This window comes from Canis aureus, chromosome 16, assembly GCF_053574225.1.
Source record: "Canis aureus isolate CA01 chromosome 16, VMU_Caureus_v.1.0, whole genome shotgun sequence".
NCBI lineage: Eukaryota > Metazoa > Chordata > Mammalia > Carnivora > Canidae > Canis > Canis aureus.
The window spans coordinates 49,493,557-49,515,418 of NC_135626.1; the positions used below are offsets into that span (position 1 = coordinate 49,493,557).

Here is a 21,862-nt window from a genome sequence, read left to right on the forward strand (position 1 = left end):
TTTTAAGATTTACTTATTCATGAGACACAGAGAGAAAGAGGCAGACACACAGGCAGAGGGAGAAGGAGGCTCTCATGGGGAGCTTGATGTGGGACTTGATCCCAGAACCCTGGGATCGCAACCTGAGCCAAAGACAGAGGCTCAACCACTGAGCCACACAACTGCCCTGAACCCTACTTTAAATGTCTGCTTTAGTTAATAAGATCTCCATATTGGCTCATGGGCTAACACAGGTTAGACGACACTAATGCAATATATTAATCGCAGAGGAAACTTTGGTGGGGGGTTGGGGTATAGATATAATATGGAAACCTGTACTATCTGCTCAATTTTCTGTTAACCTAAAACCACCCTAAAAAATAAAGTCTGTTGGGGTATGTGACTCTTGGCCTCAGAGTCATGGGTTCAAACCCCACGGTGGGTAGAGAGTTTAAAAATAAATAAAATCTGGGACATCTGGGTGGCTCAGTGGTTGAGCATCTGCCTTCAGCTCAGGTCGTGATCCTGGGGTCCTGGGATCGAGTCCCACCTCAGGCTCCCTTGAGGGAGCCTGCTTCTCCCTCTGCCTGTGTCTCTACCTCTCTGTATGTCTCTCATGAATAAACAAAATCTTAAAAAAAATCTAATAAATAAACTCTGTCTAAAAAAGAAAAAAAGGTCCACTGATAGGTTTTCAGATCCCTCATTGTAACTAACCTTTAGGAAACTACCACTTGTCAAATTTAGGTTTGCAATCCAAGAATAACATCCATAATTATTTGAAAAAGCTGTTAAAATGCTTCCTTTTCCAGCTACATTATCTGTGTAGGGCCAGATTTGCTTCATATACTTGCACTAAAGCAACAGATCATGACAGATTGACAGGAAAAGCAGATGAGAACCCACCTGTCTCTGTTAAGTCACCCAATCTAAATCCCTTTCTCATATAACTTTTTTTTTTTTTTTTACTAAATAGTTGTTTTTCGTTTGAAATGCTATTTATGTCAACATGTAATGGATTTTTAACATTATTTTTAAGTAAATGATGATTTTTTAAAGTGTCTCAGTTCTCATTTCGTATAGAGGAAATACAGATAAAATCCACATGCACAAAAGCTCTTTCGAGGGCATCAAGGGGTTCTGAAACCAAAAGAAGTTTGAAAACCACTGCCCTGGGCCTAGGTGGTTTAGTTAAACTTTAATTTGTAGGCTATTTTCTGGCTCATTTGGCAAGTGATGTACTAATAGCAATTGCATCTAATAGTTAACACACAGAAGCTGCCAATATCCAGAAAATGGCCATCAGGCTGTCCGGGCGTATGCAGAAAGTATGTGTGCTAAGTGTATCTTTTTTCAAGCGTGAATTTGGAATATGTTCAATTTTCATTCTTCTGTTATCTTCCTTTAAAATGAAACATTTCAAAGAATATAATAAAACATGAAGGTAAATAAAAAAACAGTGCAAGTCAAATTTATGGTGTGGGAACATAAGGCTTGCTATTACAGCTTTTAATGGCAGCTAGTTTACAATAAACATCGGGCTTAGCCTGGTAGAAAACAGTCACAGACAGGAGGTAAATACTTGTCCATTTCCAAGCATCTGAAGCTCTGGAGTCCCTCCAGTTGAATAATGCAGATCTGCCAACTGTCACTCATTTGGACTAACGCTTTTTTGTTGTTGTTTTAATTAAATTGGAAAAGAGAGAGAGAGAGAGAGAGAGAGAGAGAGAGAACATAAGATAAACCTCCCTCTGAAAGTACTAAAATTCCACGGATGGATAAATCCATGACCCATCCTTTTACACGGTGTTTGTTAGCCTTGAGTAAATCACACAGACTCCCATCAACAGAGTCACACAGGGGAATGGACTATATACTGTGTTAGGAAGGGCCCATTGCCAGCAAATCTGAATATTACAGTGAGGTTTTATAAACAGTGAGAAAAAATAGCTAGATCCTCACCCAGATAACAAGAATATAAATGGACCTTTTAATGAGCTTTGCATCATCACGTATGAAATAATAAATACACCCAAACAGAGATAAAAAGGGGAAAAGCAAAATTATGCAACATTTCTGTCGTTAAGATATGTGGGCAGCGTGGCTCAAAATAGAAGCCAAGCAGCTTTCCAAAGACGTGAAGGTTTTAGATAAAGAAAATATAATCGCCCTAATTCGTGTTTAATCCTGTTCCCTTCAGCTTTTGTCAGAAACTGTTACCCACCTCTGGTTATCTGAGGACAGTGGAACTGTTCACAGAAATATACCTGAAACAGATTCTTACAAGTCCATATTCTAAAGTTGTTACGTTTAAAAAAAGAACTGTGATAAAATTCAAGGTTAGGTGTAGGGAGAAGAACCAAGATAGAAACGACATATACTTTACGTTAATCTCTAATACACTTCATGAATAACTTATATTTATTTTTGCTGGATGAATACTTTGGATCAAAGGGTAATTTAGCATCAACTAAATTGTTAAAAGCCTTCACCTGTTATAAACACCTCAGAGTATTTGAAATCAAAGGCTTTCCATGTAAATGCTGGGTACTTATCCAGGGTGTTCTTTTTTTTTTTTTCTTTCTTTTCTTGAAATGAAAAATGTGGTTATGAGTAATCTTGATTTTTATTTGGATTATCATCTCATTGGCTAAGAGGTTGCCCTAGTGCTACAATGGAACCTTCCATTTTGTTTTACAGTGAAGGAAAACATTTTCCTTCTACAGACGTGTGCAGCAGAACAAGTCTACTCCATGGCAATGCTAGTAATTGCCTGACTCGTTCTATGTTCCAAAAGAATTTTAAAATAAATGATACTAGATCTTCGGAACTGTCATGATCTTTACTTTCAATTTCATTGTAAAGATTTATGACATGTCACAGGTGCCAAAACCAAAGGAAATAATGTGGTCAGGGAGAAAATGAATAAAATTTAAAAAGGAACCGAGGTACTATTTTTCCTTCTGATACTGATGCTCACATTCATCAGTTTCACAGGGTGTAGGGCAAATGTAAGCATGATGATATTAGACCAACATTTTGTAAATCAATACAACTCTGAGTATGAAGAAGTCTTAGACTTATCTAAAAGTTTCACTCAGAAGGCTTACAGGTGGAATAGAGCTTATGAAAGTGTGGGCTTCATTTGACCCTTAGAGTGCTTTTCTAAAAATTGAATTCATTGTCAACATCACAGGTTGGGATATCTCACAGAAACAAAGACATACCTGCATTTCTATCTCCTGGAACAAATGGAAGGTCTGGCAACAGAGTTCCTGTGTCGTTCTGTCAAGGCATCAGAGGGAGGTTAGGCAAGGGTGACCACCCTACCAGAGCTTCCCTAGTCCATTAGACCCATGTGTATTTCCTGCTTGGTGCATGGATATATTTACGTAGAAGGTGGTTGTCAATCAGTTGCTCTGGCTTCAGCTGTGAGTAATGAAGGCAAGATCAAGTTCAGGTGTCTACTCCTTTGGGGTTCCTCCCTATCTCTTCCAACAAAACTCCATATTATCTGTACAGCTGCAGAACCCAAATGGACCATTTTAGGATGGTTTTCAGGGCCCTCATCCCAGATTAGAATCACCTTAGAGTTTTACCACTGAAATGGAGAGTTTTGGGGAAATAAGGATTCAGAGTCTTTAATTGAAGGTTATGTCTAATCTAGGTTGAGCTGGGTAATGTATCTCAATTCAAGATGAGAATAATTCTGAAATCAAACAGAAAAAAAGACCCACGATGGAGGTATTACTGAAATGTCTCCTTGGGAGGGGGGGCACCTGGCTGACTCAGTGGGTAGAGCATGACACTCTTGATCTTGGGACTTGAGTTTGAGCAAGGAGTATACTTTTAAAAAATGTCTCTCTGTATATGAGATGAGGTAAAGAAGAATACCTGGATTCTGGGACCCACACTGTCTCTAACTAGCTGTGGGACCTTTTTTTTTTAAGATTTATTTATTTATTTATTTATTTATTTATTTATTTATTTATTTATTTATAATAGCCATAGAGAGAGAGGCAGAGACACAGGAGGAGGGAGAAGCAGGCCCCATGCAGGGAGCTTGACGTGGGACTCGATCCTGAGACTCCAGGATTGCACCCTGGGTCAAAGGCAGGCGCTAAACCACTGAGCCACCCAAGGATGCCCCCAGCTGTGGGACCTTAATTGACTCACTTAACTCAGCCTCTGTTTTTCACCTATAAAAGGAAGGGAATGTTTCTGCATTCAGAGCCCAGGCCATACGTTAGAATCACCTGGGCAACTTTTTAAAATACTGATGCCTAGGCCCCACCCAAGGTCAACTGAATCTGGTTCTCTGATATGGGGGCCCAGGAATCAGTATTTTCCTGAGGTTCTTCTCTATGATTCTGAGGCACAGAAAGGGAGACAATACCACATGATTTCCAAGGAGAGACATGATCTGTTTGACATGATCTCCAAGGTTCCTTCCCATTCTCCAATTTCATGGTCTCTTTTTTTTTTTTTAATTTTTTATTTATTTATGACAGTCACACACACACACAGAGAGAGAGAGAGGCAGAGACACAGGCAGAGGGAGAGGGAGAAGCAGGCTCCATGCACCGGGAGCCTGACGTGGGACTCGATCCCGGGTCTCCAGGATCACGCCCTGGGCCAAAGGCAGGCGCCAAACCGCTGCGCCACCCAGGGATCCCCCAATTTTATGGTCTCAAGGCTTGATAGTGGCGTCAGGAAAATAGCTATTTGCTCTGTTAATTTCTCATTTATGTCAGATTGCCGGTCAAAACTTCATTTCACACAAAAAAAAAAAAAAAAAAGATGAAGAAGATGTGGTCATAGCTTTTCATTTACATTAAACCATTAAATCCAAATTCAAACACCCACTCCCTTAAATTCACTCTCTACAACCACATTCAGGTATCACTGTCCAAGGCACGCTGATTTAAATATCTTTATCTGGACAAGGTATCTATGCTGTTGCCATTTGAAAGATGGCATATTACCTTCCCAGTATATAATAAGGTAACCACTAACCACACATTGCACTGAACACCTGAAATGTCAGTAGTCCCCAATGAGATACACTGGAAGTGAAAAATATACACTCAGCTTTCCATAGTCAGTACAAAAAGAAGTAAAATATCTCATTAATAATTCTTATATCAATCACATGTTAAAATAATTTTTTTAAGATTTATTTATTTATGATAGACATAGAGAGAGGGATAAGCAGGCTCCATGCCGGGAGCCCAATGCAGAACTCGATCCCGGGACTCCAGGATCGTGCCCTGGGCCAAAGGTAGGCACTAAACCGCTGAGCCACCCAGGGATCCCCAAAATAATAATGTTTTAATAGAATGTGTTTCACATAATATTAAAATTAATTTCACCTGTTTTTTTTTCTTTTCCAAATATGATTACTAGAAATTTTCCATTACTTAGGTGGCTCCCGTTATATTTCTATTGGACAGTGCTAAGAGACATCCATTTTCTGAAACTTTAACTGAAGTTTATAGAGTTTTAAAAAAGACAGGCCCAAGGTCACCTTGGTGGCACAGTCAATTAAGCAAAGGACATTTGTCTTCAGCTCAGGTCATGATCTCAGGGTGGTGAGATGGAGTCCTGCCTTGGGCTCTGTGCGAGTCTGCTTAGGACTCTTTCTCCCTCCCCCCTATACTGCTGCACACACACTTTCTCTCTGTGTCTCTAAAATAAAAAATAGGGGCCCTGGGTGGCTCAGTTGGTTAAGCATCTGCCTTCAACTCAGGTCATGATCCCAGGGTCCCGGGAAGGAGCCCCACATGAGGCTCCTGGCTCAGCAGGGAATCTGCTTCTCTCTCTGGCCTTTTGCCCCTCCCCCTTGCTTATGCTCTCTGTCTCTCTCTCAAATACATAAATAAAATCTTAGAAAAAAAGACAGCTCCTAGGAATGAGCTCAGTTGGGGTTTGAAAAACATTTAATTACTAGTCTTTACCACACAGGCTCTTTACAAGGGGACTATTCTTAATAGAAATGACTGGAACTACCCAACCTCAGCTGGATGGCAATACACAAATCAAAGGCAGTACTTTACACCAACAGGACACTCTTGTGCACCCGAATCTGGCCCTTGGGAGAACCCTAGTGGAACACCGCGGGGAGAACGATGGGGTGGTCCCTGGTCTTTTCCCTTTCCTTCCAATTCACGTGAGAAATGTGACTTCAACACGGCTGCTTGTTCTCGAGGTTTCCCGCTCAGACCCACCCGCGCTCTGTGCATGAAACAGACACACGGTGAAGGGTGAACTCGGTGAACGAGAGCATTTAGGGGGACAACATCTGAGCATCCGCTCACCCGCCTTTCTTCTCCCTCAGCGGTGCCTCAAATGCTTCAGCCCGATGGTGTCCGCGGTCTCCTGGGATTTTGAGCCAAAAGGTCTCAGATTAGCAGCCCCGGCCGGGCCTTCTGGGCCGCCGCAACAGAGAGGGCGGGGAGGGGAACGGCAAGGCTGGGTGGGGAAACGCGGCCAGCTTGATGCGCGGGAAGAGTAGGCAGCGGTGCGGAGTGTGGGGGTTCGGGTGCCAGCAGCACTCCCCCACGCTCCTCAGCCCCTCAGCTGCCGCCGCTCTGAGCCCAGGCCTCTGAGGCCCGGCGCGCCCCGGTCGCGGACGGCGCGCGTGTGAGGGCCGTTCAGGTCACCTGGGCTCCCTGTGCGCGGCGCCCTGAGCAGATCCGCAGGGGACGGCTGGGCGCCCCCTCCAGGCAGGGAGGGACAGCAAGACGTGGGGGGCAGGAAGAGGGCAGCGCCCGGAAGGCTGGGAGTCCCCGGGGCGGCGGCGTCTGGCGCAGGGGAAAGGCCACCGCGGCCTGAGGGGACCTGGCGACAGGTGTGCTCGTGTCCCTCTCCCAGGCCCCCACCCACCGCTGCGGTAGCACTTACTCATGGTCTTGTTTTCCTTCCTCCGCCACAAGCACAAAGGCCCTGCTTACTCCTCCGTGAGGCCCCAGCACCCAGCACGACGCTTGGCGCTCAAGGGCTTCTGCGGAGGGCGCCACCGGGAGCACCTGTCGTCCTGCGGCCGGGCTCGTGCCTCCGCATCGAGCTCCGCCTGCGCTCTAAACCCTGGACCCAAGGTCCCGAAGCAAGGGTGAAGGAGGAGGGGCGGAGGACAGGTCCCGGCGTCAGGAGACTGCCAGCCGTGGGCGCACGCACCTGCTTACGGCTGCCAGGGCTGCTCTGCCCTTTCCCATGGGCTGTGTTACTGTTCCCCCACCCACCTCGGGGGGTTTCTCTGAGAAAAACCATTCTGAGGACTGGTCTTGCTCTATTTTGTACCAAAATCCATAAAAAGCAGAGCATGTCCAAACCTTCCCCCCACAACAGTAGATTACTGTACTTTCCAACAGACTGAGCCACCGCCTTTGCCAGCGCTTGGGATATGCTGCAAATAAGTGGCCGGCACTCAGGAAGCTCAAGGTCCCAGCAACAGTTGTGCGGCCTTGGATAAGGAACACAGGGAGACTCTTTGTCTTCTGGTTTCTTCAGGGTATCAAAAGAGATAGTGGTATATTCAAGGGGTATGAAGAAAGCTTAACATTAGTCTGCATGGAGCTCTTTGAAATGCATGAAGGGCACTACAGTGGATCAATTCAACACTTGCCCTAGTGTTCCCAGAGAACCCTTGTCCGAACATTTATAAAATCTCTCCGCGGATGTGTACACACACACACACACACACACACACACACACGAATACATTTTAAATCACCTAATTGCTTTTAAAAATGTTAAGTAAACACGCTGCAATGATTATAAGGCATCTGTACCATGTATCCAATGCGAGCCTGCCACGGTAAGAGCTATTTGAGAAACTAAATCACATCAATGAAAGAATAGCAATGAGTCAATTGATGGAATATTGCATTAGCAATGGCCTCTGACCCCGCATGATGCCAACTGAATGCTTTTTCCTCTTTGTAATTTAATCATTTTTCAGTTAAATTAATTTCTTAAAATCCACTCAGATAAGCCGCCTATGTTAAACACACACACACACACACACACACACCCCTCCAGGTATAGGTGAAATGAAAGACAAATGACACTCGTGTTGTGACTTTTTACCTCCACTTTACTCTGGAAATGGGCAATATCCTGTTTCTTTTTTTTTTTTTTTAATATTTTATTTATTTATTCATGAGAGAAAGAGAGAGAGGCAGAGATACAGGCAGAGGGAGAAGCAGGCTCCATGCAAGGAGCTCAACGCAGGACTTGATCCTGGGTCTCTAGGATCACACCCTGGGCTGAAGGCAGGTGCTAAACCGCTGAGCCACCCAGGCTGCCCCGACATCCTGTTTCTTTTTTCCATATCTGACCAGGATTTTCCATATAACTTCTTCCTGCTAAAGAGTGATGTTGTCAAGGGGCCACAAATACCCCAAGCAGAGACCCAGTCAACACCACAGAGACCATGTAAATGCAACCATGAGTGGCCCTAGAGTGTGTCTGCTGTACAGACAAACCGGCTGGTGTTTTATTTATTTATTTTTTTAATACAAACTAACTGGCTCAGAAGGTGGCTTTGTACAGGTAGCAACTCTGAAGAGTGCTAACAAGCCCGCCCGCACATTTGTGCTCAGGCTTGCTGGAAGAGCGTCTTCTACACACATCCAGGAATTTGTTTGAGAACTGAGAGTGGTTAACTCATGTTTTAAGAATGTTCTCTCATTATCCTGACTCAGAGGGCACAGTGAGCCACAGAAAGGAGGGTGCACAGTGATACCTTCTGTTTTGTCTGGTTTTCAGGAAATGCCTTCAGCTGTATTGATGGCTGTAGACTGATGTCACTGGGGTCTGTTCCTTCACATCTTTTTACAGGGCTAGAGCAAGAGTGTTTTTTCCTGATAACATTGATTAAACTTCATGACCTGGGAGTGAGGCCCACTGAGGGAGGGGAGTATGGATGGAGACGAGCCCCTCTAGGAGAAGTGAGTAGAACAGAGGAGGGCCTAGCATGGTGTGAGAGGAGAAAAACAAAACAGAAATGATGAGTCACAAAATTTGGGAAAATAGAAATCTAGGAGCTGTGGTTTGGCAAGTAGCTCCGACCCTTAATGGAAAAGACAGAGATAGAAGGAAAACAGAAAAAAAAAAAAAAGAGAAAAAAAAAAAAAAAAAAGAAGGAAAACAGAGGTGAAGAGCATGGAGGAAAGGAGAGAAGAAGAGGCAGAGGGGAGCAAGAAAGGAGGAAGGCAGGGGAGTAAAAGCAGCAAGACTCAGTGTGTGACACAAAGGCATCAGTAAGGGACATTATGAGGAAACGCACTGTGATGAGAACCTAGAAGTGGATAATCAGGAAAGGCCACCCAATATGGCACCTCTGGTCATGTCAGGGTCCCGGAACTAGGAGAAATACTTTGGCAATTCATCTTCAATCTTGTGCCAATGGATAAATCTTGTGCCAATGGATAAACTTGTGCTCGAATGACATGTTCAAGTTTCTTCAAAGATTGGGATAGGGATCAGGAGGTCATCATTACCAATTCTGGTGAAGAATCTCTTCACAGGTCCCCACACAATATGTCACACACACGTACACGCACACTTAAAAATCACTCCAAAACCACTCCACTGAACATAAAATAAAAACCCAGCCTCAACCCCTACAGCTTTACCAGCCTTCCCTCACAACAGCCTTGTGGCCATACCAGCTGCCTTGCAATTCCTTGAATCCCCTGAGCTCTCACCTCAAAATTTTCCCATTGTTGGGGTGTCTGTGGGGGGGAAATTGGTTAAACCCTCAACTCTTGGTTTTGGCTCACAATCTCCAGGTAATGAGATAGAGCCCCATGTAAGGCTCCGGGCTCAGGAGAGAGTCTGCTTGAGAGCCTCTCTCCTCCTTCCTTTGCTCCTCCCCCTGCTATAAATAAATAAATAAATAAATAAATAAATAAATAAATAAATAAATCTTACTTTCCCAATGCAGTTTCCTCTGCCTGTGCTCCTTCACCCTCAAAGAGCTGGCTCCTTTTCATCTCTATACCTCACCCAGGGAGGCCATCTTCAACCACTTTGTCTCAATAGGTTCCCATGCTCCCCCTCATCACCTTCAATATTCTCTCTCTACACACTATTAGTGCCCTGGCAGTATCATTTGTCAGGGTATATTTATTGATTTGTGTACCTGTAAATTGTCCTTGACACCTACCAAATATTCTTTTTTTTTAAGATTTTATTTATTTATTTGAGAGAGAAATAGCATAAGCACAGTGGGGAGGGGCAGAGGGAGAGGGAGAAGCAGACTCCCCATCGAGCAGGGAACCGAAGTGGGACTCGACCCCAGGACCCTGAGATCATTACCTGAGTGGAAGGCAGACACTTAACCAACTGAGCCACCCAGGCTCCCCAAATATTTGTTGATTAAGTGAATGGAGTGTTCCAGATTCACTGATATGGGATACCCAGATTTGGGGACTGGTAGCAGCCCCCAGGAACCCCTCTTTACTGAATGTCTCGTCCTCCTCCCTGCTGCCCCACACCTCATTCCCACCTTGGCCTTGAAGCTCTTCCTGGCCACCCTCTAGTTAAAGGGAAGGCAAGCAGCTGTCCTTGGGCGGGGCAGATGCAATCAGAAGCCTCAAAGAATTAAAGAAGGAAATTAGAGTTAGCAACTAATCTGATGCTCCTTCTGTATAATTAGAAAAGCAGAAAGAGCATCACAAAAGAAAGAGAGTACAGAGGTTAGAAATGTTCTTAGTCAGGGATGAATGTTCCTCTGTGTGGTACGGTCCTCTGAGGGTCCTCTGGATCCCCGGTCCATCCCTGTGCATGCAGAGGGCATTCCTCAGAGCAAAAGCTCCCCGACTGCCACCGACAGGAAATGGGCAATGAGAAAGGAGCCCGCCTGCCTTCCAAACCAGCGCTGCCTCTGCTCCTCTATTAAGCTGCCTTTGGGGTGTCATTCTGCTTTTATCCAAACAAAATATCCTGGGGTAACATCCATTTCATGAATGTCCAGGAGTTCATGCTTAGCATTCATGCTCCTCTGCCCTCTTGATAAGAAGGAATTTCTTTCTTTTCTTTCTTTCTTTCTTTCTTTTTTTTTTTTTTTTTTTTTTGGCCTGTGTATTTATCTGTCCAGAAACATGTTTAAAGATCACATGAGATCCCGATGCTGTCATAGCTTTCTGAGGCCTGGGTCTTGCTCAGAGCTTGGTGATCAGTCCACAAATTAAACTCTTGGCCAAACATGTATGGCTTGAGTTTATCCAAAGTCCAAACAAATCAGATACTCCTTCTGGACAGAAGTCAAATTCTTTCCTTGGGTAACAACTGCTCAGAAATTTAGAAAAGCAGTATGTTTTATATCCTCAGAGTTCTTATAATCACATCCAATCTTGTCTAAGATGCATCAATTGCAATAATGAAGGGCTCTGAAAAGTCTGAGGCTTCCAAAACGAATAAAGAAATGAAAGCCTGTTTGAACTTTTGAGAAATATCTCAACATTGTACGATCCAAAAACATTAATGAGTTTGCCCTCTCTTTGTAAAACAGCAAAATAGGCCGGCTACAACTCCAAATGAGGAAAATTCTAAGGAATCTGCTAAAGGACATGCTTTTTAAAAATTAATTGTAGGGAGTTTGCCAATCTTTACTAGAGCCTACTTTGTTCCACAAGAGAATCAGATCTCAGCTGTTTGACCTATGAAAGCCCAACAGGCATTACTAAATTTCAGATAGTTCATGGATGGCTGCAAGCCCCAAATTGGATACACCCTCACCATTAGGAATGAGGTCATAAAATGTCAGTCTCTGAAATTCAGGACAAAAAATATCAATATAAAATTAACCACCATGATATCAGTAACATGAGATTAACATTTTAAAGAAATACCAGGCCTTTGGAGCGGTTTTTGTCAATTTGTAGGGTGACGTGCCCTGCTGTGTTTCAGCAAGGAGAAATAAATCTACATAATGTAAATAATCATGAGAGCTACCATTTCACTGAGCAGCTATGATGGGGCAGACGAATGCCAGAAACTTTATTTCGTTAATCCTCACAACAAGCTGGCAAGGAGGCTCTGACTATTCCCATTTTAACTGTGCGGATTTTTTTTTTTAAGGATTTATTTATTCACAAGAGACACACAGAGAGAGAGACAGAGATATAGCAGAGGGAAAAGGAGGCTCCCTGAGGGGAGCCCGATGCAGGACTTGATCCCAGGACCCTGGGATCACGACCCGAGCCAAAGGCAGACGCTCAACCACTGAGCCACCCAGGTGCCCCAACTGTGAGGATTTTGAGGTGTGGGGGCCTGAGAGTTGTTCACTGTCGCAAAGCAAGTGTCACTGCTGGGATTCTAACCCTGCTCTTCTCAACTCCAAACTATGAAGCTAATGGCATAAGTGGAACAGAAGCAGTCCCGTGAAGTTAACCAGAAAGTCAGTTAACTGAAACAAAGATGTAGTAAAATCTCTGAAGGCTTTGAGATGAATAATCCAAATCAGTTATCCAGACTGAAACAACTCTGGAGGGAAGGGATGTTCTTCCTTAAGGCCTCCTCGGCTTGCTAGAGAAATCCCTTAAGAATACTCAAGTCCCTTTGATCTAATTCAATATTCACCAAGCCTTCTGATCTTTAATCTGATCTCCTAGGGATGCCTTCTCCCCTGGTGGGGAAAGTACTTTATGCATGTGACCAGAGTTGGTCAGCCAGCACTTATATTCTCTGAGGTAAAATAATAACTTGGTCCAGTGAAGAGCATTTAGTCTCCATTGTGTGGAATTATTGGGAATCGGTTCCTAAAAAGATCAGCTCTGAATGAACTCAAATGGCATTTCTGATCATACAAAATCAAGGACCTAAATCTTGAATCTTGGATGACCTGCCCTAAAATGCCCAGAGGGCTCACCTTGAAAGAGCCTACCAAGCTCTCTAGCCACCTTAATGAGAGATCTATACAGGCCACTTTTAATAAGTGACATTAACAGACTGTCACACTGCATGCTTTGTCTGGCCAAATATAGCTACGGCATGAATGCAGAGGGTCAAAACAGCCCATGGCATATTAAATAAGCCATTAGCCAGTTTTTAAAATTAAACAGGGCAGCCCGGGTGGCTCAGCGGTTTAGCGCCGCCTTCGGCCCAGGGCGTGACCCTGGAGACCCAGGATCGAGTCCCACGTCGGGCTCCCTGCATGGAGCCTGCTTCTCCCTCTGCCTGTGTCTCTGCCTCTCTTTCTGTGTCTCTCATGAATAAATAAATTAAATAAATAAATAAACAAACAAACAAACAAATAAATAAATAAAACAGATAAATCCCCCCCACACACACACACACATAAAGAGGTTCTGGAGGAGAACTTATGAAGCTTTCGAGGACTATCATGCCCACAGTCCCTTCTCAAGAAAGCCACTTCTAGAGATTCCTTCTATAAACAAACTGCTATGCCTCATGCTCTGTGCATTGAATGAAAGCAACATCACCACATTGGCCTTAGCTGATGAGAACAGACACCCATTAGTCATGGCGAGGCCCAAGGTAAAACTGACCGTGTTGTATATAATAACAAGGGAGGCCACCAGGTTCTGAGGCCACTTGGCATACTGCTCTATGACTTTCAGGAGAGCTCCCAATTAGACAGTAACAAAGTGACCTAGTTAGATTCCGCTATTAGGAAGAGGAAATATTAGGTGGACAAGGAGCTGGTGTTGTTCCAGATGAGGTAAATAGCTGAGCCAGGCCTCCATGAGGCTCCTGGATATCCCAGGCTTAGGGGGTAGTCCCGAGTCTTAGGAGGCTTAAAATGCATAACTATTCCCTCTGGACAGCTTCCTCTTTGCACTGAATTAAATGTTCCCTCAAAAAATGTTATTTTTGAAACTTAATACATGGAACACTTCTGACATTTTATACTTGAAGCTGCCCTTTGCAGAACTTGTAGGTTAAGCTAAAGAACTTCCCAACGCTTATTTGCAAACACCAAATATCTTAATCGTTAGAACCCACTATTTACTTGAGTCTAAGTTCTGTTTTCTTCACTTATTCATCATCTACCAAGGACATTTTGCAAAGATTTTTGCAAAGAGGACGCTCCTTTCCCCAGTCAGGAATTGTGTTGTCTTTTTCCCCCCTCACATTAATATTTCTCTTCCTTAGCACATCGCTTCTTAACACTAGAACTAATCTTATTTTATCGATGTGCCAAACTTGTTTACTCATTAAACACCAGAGTTGGAGTTGCTAGGGAGCTGTTTATAGGCTAGCCCCTGGCACTGCCACCTTCTTTCAAGAGCACCAGGATTCTTTTCATAGAACTTAATTTTCAGAGACACTTTGAAAACATGGAAGAATTTAAAACTGAGATATAAAGTGACATCTCCAAACCTTGTTATTTAAAAATCTGAAAATGGTGGTGTGCCTGGCTGGCTCAGTCGGTAGAGCATGAGACTCTTGATCTCGGGGGTTGTGAGTTCGAGCTCCACATTGGGTATAGAGATTACTTAAAAAATAAAGTTAAGGGATCCCTGGGTGGCGCAGCGGTTTGGCGCCTGCCTTTGGCCCAGGGCGCGATCCTGGAGACCCGGGATCGAGTCCCATGTCGGGCTCCCGGTGCATGGAGCCTGCTTCTCCCTCTGCCTGTGTCTCTGCCTCTCTCTCTCTCTCACTGTGTGCCTATCATAAATAAAAAAAAAATTAAAAAAAAAAATAAATAAAGTTAAAAAATTAAATGAAGGGAAGCCCGGGTGGCTCAGGGGTTTAGTGCCGACTTCAGCCCAGGGCCTGATCCTGGAGACCCAGGATTGAGTCCCAGGCTCCCTGCATGGAACCTGCTTCTCCCTCTGCCTGTCTCTGCCTCTCTCTCTCTCTCTCATTCTCTCTGTGTCTCTCATGAATAAAAAAAATCTTTTAAAAAATTAAAAAGTAAAAATCTGAAAATATTCATGGTTTTCACTCAAGTGCATTAAATAAAATCTTAAAATGTGCCTCAGAAAATGAAGGTACCGATTATTGAGTGCTTACTATATACCAAGTATGATGTTAAATCCTTCACCATCTCTTGTTTAATCTCCACAGTACTGCTTTGAGGTAGATTTTATTATTTTATACAGATGTTGAAGTGGAAGGAGAAAAATGAGGATCTAATATGTGCCACGGTGCTTTTCTTACTAGTAGGAAACATCAGGAGCTGAGAATGGAAAGCCCTGCTTTTGAGTCCCGGTCTGCTTCTTACCTTGTGTCCTTGGGCATGTCACTTGTCTTCAACTATCTCACCTCAGCTTCCAGTTCCTCATCTGTTTGTCAGTGATTAATAATTCCTGATTATCATTAATCATTATGATTATTCTTACTTGAAGGGAGTCCTAACTTAACAGAACAAGCTCACCATCTATCATTTCACTATTATAGTTTTGATCAGTGTGTCTTAAAGATTGAAAGGCAAATTTGGGGAATGCCTGGGTGGCTCAGCGGTTGGGCATCTGCCTTTGGCCCAGGGCGTGATCCCGGGGTTCTGGGATCGAGCCCCGCATCGAGCTCCCTGGGAGGAGCCTGCTTCTCCCTCTCCTGTGTCTCTGCCTTCTCTCTGTGTCTCTCATGAATAAATAAATTAAAATCATCATTTAAAAAAAAATTGAAAGGCAAATTTGGGACAACATGGATGGATCTAGAGTGTATTATGCTAAGTGAACTAAGTCAGACTGAAAAAGACAAATAGCATATTATGTCACTTATTGGTGGAATCCAAACAAACAAATGGCAGAATCAGACCTATAGAAAATAAACGGGTTGCGGGAGAAGAAGGGGGAGAGGGGCAAAATGGGTGTGCAGAGGAGTGGGAGATACAGGCTTTCAGTAAGGGAATGAATAGGACATGGAAATTAAAGGCACAGCATAAGGAATATAGTCAATGATACTGTAAGAGCATTGTATGGTGACAGATGGTAGCTATACTTGTGGTGAGCAGAGCATTATGTATAAACTTGTCGAATCACTAGGTTGTACATCTGAAACTAACATAACATGGTGTCAACTATCCTTGAAGTTTAAAAAATAATTTGAAAAAGATGGAAAGGTGAAAACCATGGGGAGAGGTCTTAGGTTACTACTTATCAGTTAATGGTTCAAGTATTAACTAATGCTTTAATAAGATTACTTGATAGCTAAGAATAAGAACAGAACATGGGTTGAGCTACCATGGATGGAAAGGTACTAGCGACTGCTGAAGGACCAAGGAAGGCTGGGTGACAAAGTGCCCAAAACAAAGGTTTTACCTCTCTGCTTGGCTCAGAATATGCCTTAGAATTTGGTGTGAAGGCAGGGAGTAATGTTCAGAGTATAACATGCAGTCTGGTCTGGCTGAAGTGTGAATGAAGAAGTGCTGACAGAGGAAAACCAAGAAAGCGAGCCAGGGGGAGGGTACAGGGAAAGCCATAGTCAAGAGTTTGGATTTTATTCCACAGCGAGGAATCTTTGAGAGCTTCTTAACAGCGGACCACAACATGAGACCTCAGTGCTTATAGAATAAGGGAAACGGTCTGGGTAGGGCAGAAGACAGGGGCTCCAGATGTGGTGGGGAGGTCCTTACAATGATCCAGCCATGAGCTCCTGGAGCCCCAAACTAGGGTGGTGGCAATAAAAATAGAAGGAAGGATGCAATACTGCAGGAAGTATGGATGCCAACTGGATTGGGGGGATTGCTGAGAAGACACCCACACCACAGACACCTAGGGATGCTGGGCACTGATGAAAGATCCAAGAATTTCTATTCTCCTTCCTCTCTATTCTCTACCCAATCAGAAATGCCGTAACTTGACATCAGTTGGCAAGTTATTGAGTGCCTACATGTGCAAAATGAATGGAAGAGTCATCTTGGCCTACGGAAAACCACAGACAGAAATAAACCTGGCAGAGAGAAGGTGAGGCTAGCACAGGTTCTGGTCCTTTCCAAATCTGTGGGCACTAGTCTAAACCTCTAAGAATGTCCTTCCTTGGGAAAGGCAGCCAAGATCACTGATAACCAGGAGATAACTGGAATCCGGCCTCAGTTCTGCAACTGACGGGGTGCCTCCCTCGATCATTTATTTCTTATTTCAGAGCAGGTATTTCCGAGATCCCCTGAACAGACTCCAGAGCTGCAATTTCCGCTCTCTCTCCTCTACCCATCTATTGCCTTTAATACTACTTTATTCAATTAAAAACCTCTCCCCCTCTCGTTTTCTAATCCCGTTCTTTATAAAGCACAGCACTGATTTCAGAGCAGGGGCGATGGCCTCAATATCTGGGTCTGGGCCTGGCCATCAAGGCAAAGCCAATCCGCGGCCTCCTTCAGCGTGTCTTCTCCGCCCGCCGCCATCACCGCTCGGCCTCCCCGACCGCATCCCGTTCCCACGGCAACCGCGGGGCGCCCGCGGCCGGGCTCAGGACCTCGGGGCCGCGGCCCCCGCCCCGCCCCCACGCGCGCGCCCGCGGCCCCCAGCTCCCGCGCGCGCCGGCCGAGGAGGCCGCGTTGCCAAGGGAACGGGAGGACGCCAGGCAGCCGCCCCCACCGCCTCCGCCCCTAGAAAGCCCGGCCGCCGCCGCAGGAAGCTGCCTCCCGGGAGGAGGAGGAAGAGGGCCCGGTAGCGGGAGGGGAGACGAGGCAGGAGGAGGAAGAGGAGCACAGGGACGGCCTCGCGCGATTGATGGGCTGCCCCTCCGCCCTGGAGCAGCCCGCCTGCCCCGCCCCTCGGCCCCTTCAGCCCTCGCAGGTGGGGGACTGACCCGCCAGGTAACCGCCTGCCCGCCCCAGCCGCGCGCGCCCCCTGCGGCTCCCCGCCCAGGCTGTCCGCCTCCCCTCCCCGGCCGTCCCCGTGTTTTCCTGCCTCAAAGGGACAGATGTGGGGGACCCGGGGAATCACTTGTTTGCACCCTGGCATAACGTCCCCGCAGGCTTCTCGGGTCTGCAAGTCCAGGGTAGGTCTACGGGAACCGCACCGCCCCTCCGGCTTCTGAGAGCGCAACTGTTGCTACGGTCATCGTTGGGAGCCTCGAATTGCTTGTCAAGCCTGTGACATCAACCCCACCCCCAAAAGTTTCCCAGTTACACATGGAGTGTCTCTCTTCTAGGCTTGAAAGTCAGTGTGTGGCCGCCCATCTCTGTCACAGTTTCACAATAAAACGAAGAGTCACTGCCAGCTTTTCTTACAAGACCCTCACACCCCGCACACCTTCATCTCTTAAACCAAATGGGCTGGGAGAGTCCGATTATCTCCACCACCACCCCCATCCATATTAATTCCTCCTCTTTCCTTTCGGCCACAGCATTCTCTCTCAGTAGAGGGGTGTTAGGAATATTGGCCTCAAATCACTCATCTTTGTTGCTTATATTCAAGTCATTTTTATAAGATTTTAAAACTCTTAAGATCTTTTAAAGCTAAGATTTAAAGAAATCCTGTACCTTTGTCCTTACAAATTAATTGTGTAAAAGGAGAAATAAGTGCTGAGCTCCTTCTTCCAAGCACCCAGGTGTTGGGGGTGGTGGTGGTTATAAACCTGATTGTCAGGTATTAATATAGCCATTTAGATTTTGGTCTAAAGGAACCTGCAGCCTACAGAGGGGCTTGAATTACATTTTTCTTTATTGCTGAACCAATAAAATATTCACTTTAATACTTCTAATATGAGGGCATATTAGAAACTTCTAATAATAAAACAGTGAAATAGCTCGATGTTATTAAAAAGAGCTCCCTTTGATTCTTTTGGCAGATGTGGTCATAGAGCAGAAGGACAGGACAGTATATGTGACATTTTAGAGAACCGAAAGAAATATATTCCGCAATCAGATTCTGTTCTCCTTAGTCAGGGAAACTTGGTTTGAATTCATTGCAAACTTACACTAGAGAGGAATACATATGTCACAAAGTTCTTAGAATATTCCTCATTGAAATTTCACAGATATGTAGAATTTCAAGGCCAAGAAGAATCACTCGCTCTTGCTTTCAGCAAAGCAGGACTCCCTTCTCCCTTACCCACATCCCTCCTACTCCCTCCTCTTCTTCTCCCAATTTAATATGGCTTCTTATGTTGATTTTTAAAGCCCAAATCTGGCCCAATATATTGTCACCAGAGACTTAAAACAGAAACGTGCATGACCATGAGTGGATTTTAAATTGAGAAGCAGTTCAAAGGTGAGAAACGGAAGAGAATATACAGAATACTATTTTAGAAACATACCCCTTGCCCACATTTGATTATCACCCCCCCTCCCCCACCTGCCTGTATTTGCTGAGGGAAAATTTTTGGGCTTCAAATGGCTATCTGGTTGAGTAGGCCCACTAAACTGAGATCTGCAAATTAAGCATTATCTCATGAGAATTTATCTCCATACAATTATTTCTGTTTCTGGTTCGTCCTGGTCAGTTTTCAAACCTGCAGTAGAGAATGGGGTTCAAGTGGTACTTCAGAAAGCTAAAGAGTGTTTACCTAAACTGTGGTGATCTCCTAATAATCTCTTTCCCTGGTGCCTGGAGTATTTGTTTACTCTCACAGAGTATTGATGCATTTAAGTAAAGTACATGTGGTACCATGATGCTTCTAAATACACATTTTATAGTAAAGTACAGTAATAAGAGAGTTTATGGGAGGGTAAAGAGACTTTTGTAGGTAATTTGCAAGTCCTTTATTTGGTAGGTGATTGTGAAGTCAGAGGTAACCTAGTAAGTAGTTAAAGTTGTTATTTCCTACCCAGTTAGACAAAGTTTTTTCAAGCCTCTTGACTTATAATAAGTCTCTTTCAAATAACACAGCATTAAAGCCAGGATATATTAGCTAGTTTTCTATGCTAATTTTGTAACCAAAATGTATCATCCATGTGGACTCTGGAATGTGCCCCGTTAGTGACCATTAACACATTTCTGTTATGAAACCTTATGTTCTCTTCCTGATTAATATTCAGACAGGCTTCTCTCTCCAACAGTAGCAGCAGGGGCTCATCTTTCTGTTGTTTTAACAGCATTGTTTTCCTAAGAGTGGGAACATAACTTCATTCTATGCAGGTACAAATTCATATGAAAAGTTAAAAGTGATTATTTATTTATTAGAGAGAGAATGGGAGAGGAGCAGAGGGAGAGGAGAGAGAGAATCTCAAGCAGGCTCCACACCCAGCACAGAGCCCTACACCGGGCTTGATCTCAAGACCCTGAGATCATGACCTGAGCTGAAATCAAGAGTTGGATGCTTAAGTGACTGAGCCCCAAAAGTGATCTTCTAAAGTATAGTTCCCTAAATGACTATTAAAGATACTCAGAGGCAAAATTTAGGTTTTGTGTGTAGTCTGTGGAACTATCTGTTGGATTGTAGTTTTGATTTGGACTCTCAAAGACCAACTCTCTATACTTCAGAGACAGTAACTCCAGAGGAAGCAGCACAAGTTTCTAAATGATATTGCTCAGGGCCTGGTGATAAATCTGGTGAGATTTCACAATGACCAGTCCAGACACTGAGTCACCATGAATCAGGGGCAATCTGATTTTGCAAATATCTATACGACTGAAAAAAATGGGGAGGGAGAGGAAAGCTTCAGAACACAAACACCTGAGGGTAGGGATGTTGTCTATCTTATCCTGCTGTTTCTCCAGAGTCTAGAGCAGCACCTGTCACATGGTAGTCACTAAATAATGTGTATCAGAAAGAAGAACAAAGCTGGAGGCATCATTCTTCCTGATTTCAAAACAATATTACAAAGCTGTAGTAATAAAATCATATGACTTGGGGATAAAAGCAGACACAGATATCAATGGAACAGAATAGAGAGCCTTGGAAAATTCTTGCATATGTCGTCAATTAATTTATGACAAAGGAGCCAAGAATTTACAACGGGGACAGGATAGTCTCTTCAATAAATGGTGCAGGGAAAACTGGACAGGCACATGGAAAATAAGGAAACTAGACCATATTACATTATAACCAAAAAATCAACTAAGAATGGAAAATGAATTAGAGACTTGAACATAAGACCTGAAACCATAATGCTCATAGGTGGTAAGTGCCTTGACCTTTGTCTTGGCCATGATTTTTTTGATTTGATATCAAAAGCATCAAAGACAACAAAAGCAGGGTGCCTGCCTGGCTCAGTTGGAAGAGCATGTAACTCTTGATCTCAGGATCATGAATATGAGCCCCATGTTGGGTGCAGAGATTATATAAATATATAAACTTAAAAAAATAAAAGGCAACAAAGCAAAAACCAACAAGTGGGACTACACCAAATCAAAAAGCTTCTGCACAGCGGTTGAGCCTCTGCCTTTGGCTCGGCATGATCCTGGAGTTCCGGGATCGAGTCCCATATTGGACTCCTTGCATGGAGACTACTTCTCCTGCCTCTGCCTCTCTCTCTGCTTCTCTCTGTGTCTCTCATGAATAAGTAAATGAAATCTTAAAAAAAAAAAAAAAAGGCTTCTGCACAGCAGAGGAAACCATCATCAAAATGTAAAGGCAATCTACTGAATGAGAAAAAATGTTTGAAAATCATGTATGTGATAATAGGTTAATATCCAAAAATATATTACAAATGCATACAACTCGATAGCAAAAAGCCCCCAAAATCCAATTTAAAAATGAGCAGAAGAGCCTGTGTCTCTGCCTCATTCTCTCTCTCTCTCTGTGACTATCACAAATAAATAAATAAAATAAATAAATAAATAAAAATAAAAATAAAAATAAAAATGAGCAGAAGATTTGAATAGACTTCTTTTTTTTTTTTTTTTTAAAGATTTTATTTATTTATTTATTCATGGAAGACTGAGAGACAGAGAGAGCCAGAAACAAAGGCAGAGGGAGAAGCAGGCTCCATGCACCGGGAGCCCGATGTGGGATTCGATCCCGGGTCTCCAGGATCGCGCCCTGGGCCAAAGGCAGGCGCCAAACCGCTGCGCCACCC

General features: G+C 44.0%; 1 protein-coding gene and 1 long non-coding RNA gene across 9 annotated transcripts in view; one reads left to right on the forward strand and one right to left on the reverse strand.

The window, feature by feature from the left end:
• Positions 1 to 1,450: 1,450 nt before the first annotated feature.
• LOC144286854 (uncharacterized) lies at positions 1,451 to 7,360 on the reverse strand. The gene is made up of 4 exons (XR_013354776.1): positions 6,883 to 7,360; positions 6,297 to 6,357; positions 3,207 to 3,264; positions 1,451 to 1,646 (listed from the first exon to the last, which is right to left on the reverse strand). It is a non-coding gene; the product is annotated as an uncharacterized LOC144286854 (long non-coding RNA).
• A 10,071-nt stretch (positions 7,361 to 17,431) lies between these two features.
• The window catches only part of MARCHF10 (membrane associated ring-CH-type finger 10), an 88,399-nt gene continuing 83,968 nt past the window's right edge, over positions 17,432 to 21,862 (forward strand). For 2 of the 8 annotated variants that reach the window (XM_077853883.1, XM_077853886.1), the window contains exon 1: positions 17,432 to 17,713. The gene's annotated coding sequence lies outside the window, so the exon portion shown is untranslated. Of the gene's footprint in view, positions 17,714 to 18,896; positions 19,113 to 21,862 lie in introns of those variants that run through there. The other 6 variants (XM_077853888.1, XM_077853891.1, XM_077853887.1 and 3 more) reach the window with 4 other exon arrangements.